Consider the following 13545-nt stretch of genomic DNA (forward strand, 5'->3'; position numbering starts at 1 on the left):
GTCTTCATTTTTAGCTTTTTTGGAACCTCAAAAATGAACCTGGGCTCTCTTGCGATGCTTTGATGGTTGCCTAATAGTGTCAAGATGTTGGTGACCAAAACGCAGAAACGTTCTCATGCGACGAAAAACTTCTGTACGCAGTCCATTTAAGACGCTACGGGGTGTCATTCGTTGATCGCGCACGCTTCTACGTTGGTTGGTTAACTTTTTGGCCATCATGGTTAGAGTTTGACTCTGGAGTTTGACATGGATAGAGGTGTCAAGGTGAGATGACTGATAGAGGTTGTCTGTTGTCTCATGGGATACTACTATTCAATGTGCAATTAACGTTTTGTTAGAGCGGGTGTAAATAACCCCATGATAAACCCATGAATTTGTCAATTTTGTTATGTAATTTTTTAGCAACCAACCGTTATGTAATTTTAGCATTGTTTTAACACGACAATAAGATATTCAGAATGAAGGAAATCGCATACGAAATTTTATATTGATGAGATACGCTAAAGCCTGGTTATAATAAATTTAGTTAGAGTTTTGCATGCGACTTTGAGATGGGAGAGCATTTAACTTTCGCGAACGCAATACATGCAATACAAAGTTTAAAACATATTGGAATAGCTCCATACATTTTTACTATATATTTTTTGTTTTATTCGTTTATCATTCTTAATTTCACACAAATAAGTTCACTTCCTTTTAATCTTTTTTGGGGATATTTTCGATTGCTTTTGAAAGCAAAAACGAACTTTTAATACCCCCTAACGAGAACAACGATACCACACTGTCGTTGTTAACGAGTCAAAGTGCTTTTTTCATAACGAATCCGTGATCAATGCATCTGACATGGCATGACTTGTCCATAAAGCATTTTGATAATTACTGAATGCATGTTTGCTTCGCTAATTTTTCATCCGTAGATACTTTTGTATCATCCCCAGAACAGTGGCGGATTTAACAATACGCGGACTGAGCGGCCGCGGGGGGCCCCGTCAATGTAGGGGCCCCGTGTATGGTAATTGCAGCATATAGAACAGTGTGTACAGTCTCAGCAAGAGCTTCTGTGATAGATAGGGGCCCCATGGATGAAAGGACTCATAAACTATAGGGGCTCAGTATAGAGATCCTGAGCACCCCCCCCCCCTCCCTCGCCAGCAAAACAATACAGATGGGTCAACACCTAATGCAACAATATGCACCCTCCCCCCGCTCGACACCTACCAGGGGGGCCTCCACTCCTTCCAACGCTTAGGGCCCCCAACACCCTAAATCCGCCACTGCCCCAGAATAACGTAAATATTTTTACGGCGTGGGAGGATGGGGTTAACAAGAAACGATATTGATCCTTTTTTGTTATTTTTAGCCTGAGAACATTTTTGGACCTCTATTGCCGATTATTAAATGATTAAACATCACAATTAGTTTTTAAAGTAGGTTTGATCAATTTTGAACCATGCTTGGATGTTATAATTACAGAAAAAACAACTATTATACCTAAAAAGTTTCTAAAAAGTTAAAATGTAATCCGTTAGTATTTATAATTTAAGCGCAATAATTAAAAAAACGCATTCTCTTGGCACACGGCTCACGATCATTTACTAAATTTGGCTCTTTGCCTCAAAAGTTTGCCGACCGCTGGAATAGAAATTCAGATCGCATTACTATTACGCATTACTAAACTATTCTGGCCTTACTTCCTGTATACAATCTTCAGCTGATTTACCTTAAAGCTCCCCGTGACTATGTCTTATTCTATCTTATTTCAACTTTCAATCCATCGAACGTCAACGTCTGCGTAGGTTTTTTTTGTTTTTTTTTTTCTTCTAGCTCTCACGCACTCTATCGCCATCACTGTCACTGTGCTCCTCTGCCTATCGTCTCTATAAATTCCTTACTTCCGTGTTCTACTCCCTCTATTATATCTAAAATGTCCTGGCGTTCTACTAGGGTCTCTTGAAGTTCTCGTCTTATGTTCACGGATGAATTTGCTTTATTATATGCAACTCGTGCGTTATAGCTACGTTTCATGATGGTGCACGGTTTACGATGATTCAAGGGATAGGATTTGTAGATTAAAAAATCATGCTTCAGGGAATGTCTACGTAGTATCTGCCTGCAGTTTCAATGTTTCTCTCATTATCCATTGGGTTCTTCCCAATCTGCAATACAGGAGATTTGTCATGGAAAAGCAAATAGTGCAAGTTTTCTGCAATTGGGAAGGGCTTTAAGAGGGCATTAGATAACCGAGGACAATACGAATGCCAATAATATAGTTCATGTATTGATTGTAAACATTGAATCTTTTTGAAATGATGCCATCGGATCATTCTTACTAATATAAGATATTAGATTGTGATGTAAAATTTGATAAATGAAACAAAAGTAGTGTTAATTTCTTATTATTATTATTTTTTCTTTTTGGCATGTGACCCATGTGGTCATGCTGGTATATAAGGGATTTCTAAACATGTTTGTACTACTCACTCGAATAAAAAGTTGTTATATTTTTATCGATATCATCCCCGCATTGTAAAAACTATGTTGTGTCTACCTAATCGATTATTTGATCATCGTCTTCCATGAGATAAATAGTTTTCAAATGATGTATAATAAAGTTAATATAATGCAAAAAAACAAAAACAATACCAATACAGCTGACATGATAAATGGTGAATCGATCGAATACGATTATCTGATCATCGTTTTCCATCAACAATTTTAAAAATGAGTATAATAAAGTTAAAACAATGCTAAAAATAAATCACAGTATCAATACAGACGGCTTGATACATCTTGGGTTAAAACTAGGCATGGGCAAAACGATTCTTTTCACCGAACGCGAACGAACTAGTTCGCTCACCAAAAAGAACCGAACGCGAACGACGATTCTTTCGTTCTTTGTTTCATGAGGTTTTTATTCACAAAGAACGCTCGTTATCTTTTTCATTTACCCACCACAGACGCATACTGTAGCCAAAGAAGTACTCATTCTGCGGTTGAAACCAATCATTTAAAAACATTAAACACTCGGCTGTCTGGTCTACACAATCCATCGCAAAACCGACCAAAAACTAGCATGTAAAAAACTAATACGAGCAAAAATGTCTCCTGCATATATTGTACCCCATGCCTTATACACACTTAAGGATTCTATTAAAAAAAACTACTTAAATATGGATCAACATGATGAGCGCAATCAATTCAGTTCAGTTCATTCGCGAACAATGACTAATCCGTTTGAACGGGCTCGATCTATTGAATTGTATAGGTATAATTTCCATACCAACAGAACACAGATCGAACACCAGTTCGAACGCGTTCGATGAATTCAGTTGTGTAGGTACGATTTATACACCAACAGGACACAGATCGAACACCAGTTCGAACGCGTTCGATGAATTCAGTTGTGTAGGTACGATTTATACACCAACAGGACACAGATCGAACACCAGTTCGAACGCGTTCGATGAATTCAGTTGTGTAGGTACGATTTATACACCAACAGAACACAGATCGAACACCAGTTCGAACGCGTTCGATGAATTCAGTTGTGTAGGTACGATTTATACACCAACAGAACACAGATCGAACACCAGTTCGAACGCGTTCGATGAATTCAGTTGTGTAGGTACGATTTATACACCAACAGAACACAGATCGAACACCAGTTCGAACGCGTTCGATGAATTCAGTTGTGTAGGTACGATTTATACACCAACAGAACACAGATCGAACACCAGTTCGAACGCGTTCGATGAATTCAGTCGTATAAATACGATTTCCACACCAACAGCACACGTATCGAACACTGCTGGACAAATTCGACGGCGTTCGAGGAATTGAGTTGTATGGGTACGATTTCAACACCAACAGGGTACATTTTGATCTCTGACGACCCGTTCGCACGGTGCGAGAAAGAGCGAGAAAGCAATATGATTTTACACGTTTTATTACCACATTTATGTGTGCCGTCGAACACTGAACGGAACGTTCGAACGCGTTCGGTGTAGTCAGTTTCTTCCAAAAGTCCTGATCGTTCTTTTTGTTAAGAACCTCGTTCGTTCGTGCACTTTACCGAACTGTTCGAACGGTGCGATTCTCGTTCATTTTACACATGCCTAGTTAAAACTATAAGTAGTATACATACTATTGTCTTAATTAACCTTACCCTTGGAAACTCGTAGGTACAGATAAATCTATGATTTATTACATATTTCATAATTCTACAAAACGCTGTTATTTTTTAAAATTGAAAATAGATAGCTTTGCTGTGTATGTTCATATCGTATTCATCAAAGCTAAAAGTTTCCTTCATAGCAAATTAAAAGGCTAGGCTTCAATGGACTTAAGACAGTAGAGCCTAATTGCAATAATTCGATTATTGGCTGGACGGTCCTTTCATCTCGCGGTGACTGTTAAATTAATTTTAACCGTGCATTGGCCATTAATTTGGTTATGCTACTTGCTACCATTCGAGGGCACGGAGCCATTACATCGAGACAAGCCCGGGAGTCTTAAACTCACTAACCTCATCAGGTATTGTAACGCATAATGTTCTTAATGTATCGGTTGACTTTGGAGCAGTTATTGATTAGGGAAGGAAATGACAATCTTTTCGATGCAGAAGGGTTTGTCATGGTATTTGTTCAAAGGATAGTGGAAATAATTCTGATTCCCCCTACCTGCTGCTGGCTTGTACAGGTTTATTATAAATGGATTCTGGTATAGTTTGTTTGGAAAAGTTTCCCACGGATGGGCTAATTTGGGGTATGTCCATTGACTATGATTGGCTTGGGGTCAACTATGTATTATTACCTGATGTTAGTGTGAAGTGGGAGTGATATAATGAGATCATGAAATTAAATTCTCATTTCTGGTTTGCCAGAAGCAGATGTTTCATCGTCATGATTTTGCAGTAATACGACAAAAGTTTGTCCTTAAGATTTTTGATAAAACATATTTCCACAATACTCAATTTTATGTTAGTTTGAACCATTTAAATATGTGTATCCTAAATTTTAATATTGAAACAATCAGCATTAATTTTATTTGCTAATTCTAGAAAATATTTTCGACTCAAATCATGATATTGCCTGAGAAACGTGAACGTATATCAAACGCCGATAAAGTGCTTGATTAAAGTACCTTGAATCCTGGCCGTCAATAAAGAATAAACCAGTACCATAGAACTTTTTAAAGCGTTTCTCGAATGTCTATCCTTATGTATTTGACTTTGTGCATGCAAGTTGGCAAACAACCCTCTAGCATATGATTATGGATGGATGTGAGGAAAGGGTTCGAGTGGCGGTTATTTCGCAAACGCAATGAACGCCATCCGCCAGTACTCATTAGCGGCCACAGCACGGTGGAGAAAGGATGTTGCGTATTCACATCATACTATCGATCTTGCACACGCACAAGCGTAGCATAGCTCCCATTGTCCCACACTCAGGCAGTTCGCTTCTACTAGCTACGGTTAACCTCGAACGATTATTAAAATACACCATCCTTTCGGTGGAGCCGGCAATCGTGGCTGGCGAGCTGTTTTTTCACATAGAATTTTCCCGGCGAAATGTCAATGACCTGTTAGTGATGAGGGATTAGGCATGATTGATGGATTCGCTGTCTGAATTTGTCCGTCGAGGTTACGTTTGAATAAGCCTCAAATGGGAAGAAAAAGGATTTAATGAAAATTTTAATCATTATTACACTTATCAAAGTTACTTTGTCATCACCTTTATTTTTACGAATATTCTTTACATCCTGTTGATACGCAATGAAACATAGCATAACTCGTCGAATGGAATAGCTATTGGATTACATAAAATTTCATTTATCGAATGTAACAACTTTTGTGGAATTATTATAGAAAAAATACCAATAAACGAAAAGTGTTCACTCCAATCAGAAATCCAATACTTTTCATTTTGTTGCCAATCCTGCCACATTAAACTGAATGCAGTGACCAGGTAGACCAGTGGCTGAAAAAAGTCACCCTCAAGTTATATACGCATTCGTTCGTTCAACGTGAAACCTTGCAAGGATAATCGAAGACAGTTAGTTGGTGCCTTTTATTGGTTAGCCTAGTGAATCCAATGCATTAGTCAAATTGCTGTTAGGTTAAATTGCAATGCATTAGAGTTAGGTAATAACGTATTTTGTGTTTAGTTCTGATGGCCTGAAGTTAACTTTCCAATACTCAAATATCATTGTGGATTTAACCAAATATAAATGTATTGTGTTTGGGAATGTGGAAAAAGAAACAAAAATCATAATCATACTTTCTGGGCTTCAATGTCAGGAAGCGTTAACAAAAAAATCTAGCAAAAATATCATTGGGTAGACGAAGTTAGTGCATCATTTCGAAATGATAGCCTGTCAGAAAGGCACAGCTTGAGGCATACTTGAGATTTTAATTTCGAGTCGTTGGGGACGGATTTTGTGCGACATGCGTGTGTTACAAAACAATAGCAGTGGCCACAGTTCGGTGCTAGCGTCTTGAGCGTGAACGGTGATGGTTTTGTTAATATCAATACCATTTTGAACGGGAGCAGTTGACAACGATTATTTCTGCGGTGATGGGATGTCGAGCGTAAAAGTATTTGACGCAATCCCATCCTTATTGCTAGCGTCGTAGGCTTTAGCTACAGTTTAGGACCTCGTGGATGACGTGTTTTTGTTTTCCCCGAGGATGATGCGTCTAGAGTTGCATAGTTGCTACTTCACCGGAAGGAAGCGTCAACGGTTTTCTCAACAGCGGGGCCATCGTGCCATCATCGTTCATATCTCGCGCGTGATGGCTTGTATACGATCAGTGAGTCTTGTCAGCAGTAATGATTATCTTCATCCATCCACCCTGGGCTTAGTATATCATAATGTGTGTCATTATAGCAAAACTGTCTACGCGCGTTTAACACTCTATCCATCTGTGTGTAATTTTTGTTGTTGTTGTGAAAGAGCTGGGCTGGGGTCTGATTTGTTTTTCATGCACGAAATGTGCCTAGCCGGTTAAAATGAAACCATCCTACGTTGTAAATTTGTGTGCGTTATTATATTTGTTTGTATTCATGGCAGCAGCTAGAAATGATTGCATTATGGTTTGGTTGTTTGTCTCGTCATTTAATGATGTATTGCTTTGTATTTTTTTGTGGTAGTCATCCTATCTATTTGGAAAAGGCAAGGTTCATAAGTTCCTAATAAAAAGTTAAAAGAAGAAGTTTGTAAACAAAATAAAACGTTACGATATGCTACATTACGTGAAGAGGGTTGAACTGTATTGTACATAGTATCAAAAGATTTTAAGACTCTATTTGTGTATTCGACAATTTATTTAATGGCTGGTTGGAATAAGAGTTTCCAAAACCTTTCAAAGGTACCGTTCTTTGATGGAGTCACATAAATTTTCAATTTTGGATTCTTGGATGGATTTTCAATTCTTTTGACGCAAAAGACCAATCATAATTTGAAAACAAAACTTGCTGTAGTTGTAAAAGAGTTGTTAGACGCACGTTAAAAGTGGTTCGAAAAAAATCGCAGCAATTACAAATTGCCTTATACAAAAAAAAAAAAACAATCGCAATCATGTTTGTAAGCGAGTGCGACCGGAATATATTTACAGTGCATATAGAAGAAAGCAAAAGAAAAAACAAACAGAACTACTCGTGAAACCTCCTGGAAGCCTCCTGGGAAGGACCTTGAAACCATTGAATAACTATTCGAGTTTAGTGGAGCCATGAGCACAGCATGAGCCAGACACACGCGAAGAACATTCGGCAAGGAGAGGCAACGCTACCAAAAGAGAGAAAACAGCCGTCGAAAATTGCATACGGACAGATAATCATCCGGAAAAGGCAACTGCAATAAAGACTTCGTTTGCAGACTCGGGGGTTTGCTTATGCTAGTGATTTGGGGGAAGCAAGTACCGACCGACGACCGACATATGCAGACCGGGGGAACCATAATAGGAACTTTGAACGAACACGGGCGAAGTTGGGCCCAAAAAGGGAAGCGGGAACAAATTGTCCAATCGTTTTGGCGTAAAAAATAACTACTTCTTCAAGGTTGTCGAATGAGGGATGAGCGACCGGAGAAAATAGCGCAACTGCACAACAATCAGTTACAAGATGAAGCATATTTGTTGTGGTTCTGTGTGTCCCAGGGCGTTTTTCTCTTTCTGAGCATGCTGAATATGAATCAGCAAATTTATTCGTTATTGAAAGTAAAATAGTAAATATGTTAAATATGTTTTCATAACATGTTTGAGTGTTAGTGCCGATTTCATGCGCACTGATTTTGCATTATAATTATAATATCCTGTAGACAAACAAATATTGTTTTAAACTGTAGTTATACCGTATTTTTAGAATTCATTTTTTTAGAACCATTCATTAAGAATTCACTAAGAAATCATGTGTACCCGTGATACAAATAGTTCTCGCAAGCCTTTAAAATAGGCCGACAACTCAACTCGTAAGTCGTTTCACCTAAACTAAACTAAAACGGTCGGCTACGGATGGCAACAATTATAATAGTTTATCGATGCGAAAATAAATAAAGTTTCAAATAAACGAAGTTCAATCAAATAAAATAAAAAATAACAAGGCAATAATAAATCCTTATCGGCCGTTTCTTCTGTATAAAAAAAGAAGATAAAAAAAAGCTGAAATAGTTTGTTTGGCTATGCTGGCTGTGGTTGACGGTTGGAATATTTCATAATTGGGGCAAATTAAACTGTGTTATGTTTGGAGAAGTGTGTTCGATTTCCACCCGAATTGTTTACCCGAAGCAGGCGATGTTGGCGTTCATTTCTGCATTCATAGTTTTGGCATCACAATGTTCAGAATATAAAGATATAACCTTTTGTGCCAGTGCTCCTATTATGCAAATGGCCTGTATCTGTAGCACATTAAGCAATCAGTCGACATGACTTTGAACTAGCTTAGAAATGATTTAAAATATTATTCTTGTTAGTGTGTTGTTTATCTTATTTTTATTATATAGCTAGAATATTGTTAAAATGCGTGTTTTGGTGTTATGTTATCAAAGCGTAATTTGCCAGATGACTCTAGGATGAATAATAAAAAAAATGTAGAAAAGAAGAAAAAAGAAGGACAAAGTAGAACAAATATTTTTTTCAGAACTGACAGTCCCGGCCATATGTTTAAAAATTACATGACATGTGTAAAGAATAGCATTCATTTATGGTTGAAAATTATATGAGTGTAACATATAGTTATTAATTAATTATAATTATAATTATATTAATTAACTGAATTATAAAGTCAATATTACAGCAGATACTACATAGATACAATATAAGGGCATGTGAAGCAACGGTTAAATGTATCGGTTAGCGACTCACCATCCCATGAACGTTTGATGACAGGAAGCAGCATTGTACGAAGCTTACCGGTGACAAGAGATACACTGATAGTTGCTGCTGCTGCTGCTGCTGCTGCCAGTCGTACCACCTCAAGGTGTTAACGAGATGCACAGTAGAAAGCTCCCACGCCAAAATTAGTGGTCGTCCAATTTCTTCCTACGTGCATCTCGGATTGTCGGCGACAGGCGATGGGCGATCGTTTGAATTCGATGAAATAGTGGCAAACTTGCGTCTCGCTAGCAGCATCCAAAAGCTTCGGCCCTGGTTCGCCTTGGCAGACGTCTTGCACGTTTGCCCGGTCAAGGCGCTTCGGATTACGGTTGGTTTTGGACGCTCCGAGCAACGTCTGTCAAGCTTAATTTAATTACAAATTCGAGCGTAGGCTAAATGGCGCCCTCCAGGGACACTGTGGCTGCAACGGTATGGTCAGTGCATCGATGTCCTTCGGTGAAGATGTGCCTATAGCCGGGACGATTATTTACAGTGTTATACGTCCAATAAAAATGTCCACAAGGGAAATGTACGTACCGAGCTGATGAGAGCTCGGGAAAGAATATTGGACCACTATTTACGAACTTAGTACGACAAATTGATTTTTTATAGACTGAAAGTAAGTAAAGTTATGTTTCTTTAACATACTGAAAGGAATTGAGTTCCGTAGTACAGCTCTTAACAACATATAGTGTCTGGCGTGGGTTCTAGCCTCATATGGACCATCCCCCCCCCCTCTTAGCAAGTTCCCCCCTGTACAGGCCGCCATGCCCGAGTAGGTCGTTACGCAAAATAGAAGAAAAGTAATTATTCTTTTACAAGATTTGTTATAAATTGCGTAATTTTATTGGTCTAACATTGTTTGTAAAATTTGTTTTCGTATTTCAAGATATGTACAGATATAAATGTAACCTATGTTTGCGAAAAGTATTAAAGCTACTGCCCATCTCCGTAACAACTGTACAAGATTGCTTCTGTGCAACAGTTTATCGCTGACGAAAAGCAAAACGAGCTTCCCCCCATTTTAGCCGTTTCGTTCTTAAGACACAGCCAAACAAATGTGTGTAGTATCCACTTCCTGTTGAGTGGAAACATTCTTGTGCTAAAATAAAACGCATTTCGTTTTCGAGCGAAGCAGCCAGAAAGGGAAAACCAGAAAGAGGGAAATGGAAGAGAGCAAAAGCGTCGTGCCAAGCGGGCCCAGCTTTGGCAGTTTTGCTTTGGGCGCAGTTTCGCGGCACCAAAAGCCGGCCTGACCAGACATCCGAAAAAATGGCTTGGCCTTGGTCATGCTCGGTGCCGTTGTACTCTGTTGCATCTTGCATTTCCGAACATTTGGAGATTGGCCCGTACATGACAACGAGAGTGCAAGGCATCTTGGCGTGTCGTGTAGCAAAAAGGGAAGATTGCGTGTGTGTGTGTGTGTTTATGTGCGATGGCAAGAGTATGCTGCCATGCGACTCCATCTTTACGCTTCGTCTGGAGGAGTTTTTGTTCGTTTCGCACAAAAGTTAATTTTTATTTATGAGTTTCTTCGTCTTGAGCCCGTAGCCCTCGGCTCCGTAGCCGCAGTTCGTCGTTTGGTTTTGTAGCGTGCTGTGTGTGTTGTATCATTTTTTTTGTCGATTTATGTACTTTTTCGTTTTTTGTTATTTTCGTTTTAAGGGTTACTTCGTTGTGGTGAAGAAGTGTTTGGGTGGGGAAGGGGGGGGGGGAGGGGTTGATGGGAAGAATGGGTTGGACGGGGTATACGTGGAGATCGAAACTGCGCAAGGAAAAATGTGTTGCTGGTTTCTTTATGTTTTAAGCCGACACCAGTGAAGACGACACCGTCGCCGTCATGCTGCCGACGATCGGGTAATGACCAACAGGATCGCATCAGAGTGTCGTGGTGATGCGTGTCTCAGTACATTCGGTGACCACAAAACCTGTGCTTGTATTGGTTTTGGTTTTGGTTCCAGTGGCATGGATTAAGTGGTACGTTAAGATTATGAACCATCTAGATTATTCAATGGATTTTTTTAAGCAAAACATTTGGTCTTAAAATCTTAACTACTATCTATTAACTACTATTAATCTTACTATCTTAAGAACACCGGAAGTCGGTCTCGTAGTACAGTCGTCAACTCGTATGACTTAACAACATGCCCGTCATAGGTTCAAGCCCCAAATAGACCGTGCCGCCACACATAAGACTGAATATCCTGATATGGGGGGTAATCCAAAAAGCCACTGAAAGCCAACCCCACAAGTTGTACAGACAGGCCTTGACCAACAACGGTTGTTGAGCCAAAAAGAAGAAGAAGACACCGGTTAGAATTGGTTGGTTGTAGTACAATACGTAGCATAACGTAACATAACCAACTAATATGCGGAGGGCAAGGCTGTCCCTTGACTGGTGCAGAGATATATGGTAAATAAAACAATTTGGTAATTTTGTAATTTTGTTTCAGCAATTTTGGTCCCTACACACAACGCATGAAGTGAAAGAGCGACATCATAAATGAACATATCGTAAACATCCGACAACGGCTTGGGGCGGTAGCGTGTAATTGTTTGCATGCAGCCTTCTGCATTCCACTCGTCCACTGCACCACCAGAATACTACTAAGACATCGAGCTGATCGTTACTTCATTTAGCTTACCTTAAAGCTTTGGCGTGCTGTTCCATCTACACCAGGCCACACCACCAGGCTGCAGTGCAATGCGATTCAACTTGAAGCGCGAACTTGACCCAAAATAGAAGGAGTATGGTCGTTTCTTTGCCATTTCGTGATTCGGTTAGGTTGCAGTGGCTTGTATCAACCACTCCTCAATTGATATTTTCGTTTTGTTTTCGTTTTCAATTGAAACTACTAGCCACTTCTATCTCGATGCATAAAATGATTTATGAAATGATTTATCAAGAATATAACACCTTGTTTAGTTCACACTTTTATACCACACAATTAAGAATACAAGTAGTTTTATATTATTTTGCTACATTGTTGTATCCATTCCATTAAAAAAGCTTTTGAGAAAAGTTACCAATTATTCCAACAAAGTGACATTGCAAAACTCTTTTATATCGTTAAAGCAATATTCAATGTTGTTGAAGAAATCAGTATACAGAAAAAACACTTTTATCATACACCATATCATTTTGCCTCTAAATATAACCCTCTTTCTCTGTTTGATGACTACATCGACAGTGTCCCCAAAGTACCCGCAGACAAAAGCCGACGTTTGTGATGGTGTTTGTTCGTCAATTTTGTGCAGTCCACCAACTTCCTCGCTGTCTTAACGGGTGACACGTTGGGTAAGGTTATGTTAGCTTTGGCCAAGTGTGTACACCACCCAGTCGGACGGACGGAGCTCTTTGTGATTGTCATTTAACTGCCGTGGTCTAATGCACTGCGGGTGTAGTGGTGGTGAACGGACGGAGTTAGCAGAAAGCAGGCATTGAGGGGCAGCCGAGTGTAGTTTTTGATGACGGTTTTCGGGTAGTGGGTTGCCATCATCATTTGGCGCTCTTCTTTGGCCATCAGTTCCAGGGGGCGGTTCGGTGGATAGGAATATAACGGAAACCCAGGCAGGCTACGGTCGAGGAGGATGGTGTGGAAAAATTGCAACTAGTCGTCAACCACCCCCTGCCTTTCCTCTGCTCACTCCAAAACACTCCAAAGTAGCCATCCGTTGCCTCTTCCAACTCTTTCATTGCGTTGTCAACGATACGGTTGGATTAGAACGGACTGTGCAGGTTCGCGGGGGGAGGGGAAAGTAATGAGCTTAAATTACGGGGCGATTGACATTTGGATGGCACACTGCAAGGGTTTCCCGACAGCGGGCGGCAAAGCCAGCATGTTTTTACCTCCTGCCGAATGCACTATGCTGCTCTGGAAAATTCGTTAGTTAATGTTTATTCTTTATTCTGTGTTTCTGGTATGATGATGACAAAATCCAACCAAACTAGTATCTCTAGAATGATATATTTTATTAGTATGTTTTAAATATAAAAGTATGTAAAATAAAAAAAACTTTAAAAAACAATTGAGTGATAATGTACTAGTTACGGCTACGGGGAAAGTATTAATTTGATGCAGAAATGTAACAGCTCGCTGGCTAAAATTGTAAAAAGTAAACCATTTTCAACTCTTCATCACACGATAAAGGTTATGCAAAAAGGTTACAATAAT

Source organism: Anopheles gambiae, chromosome 2 (assembly GCF_943734735.2).
Source record: "Anopheles gambiae chromosome 2, idAnoGambNW_F1_1, whole genome shotgun sequence".
Lineage (NCBI taxonomy): Eukaryota > Metazoa > Arthropoda > Insecta > Diptera > Culicidae > Anopheles > Anopheles gambiae.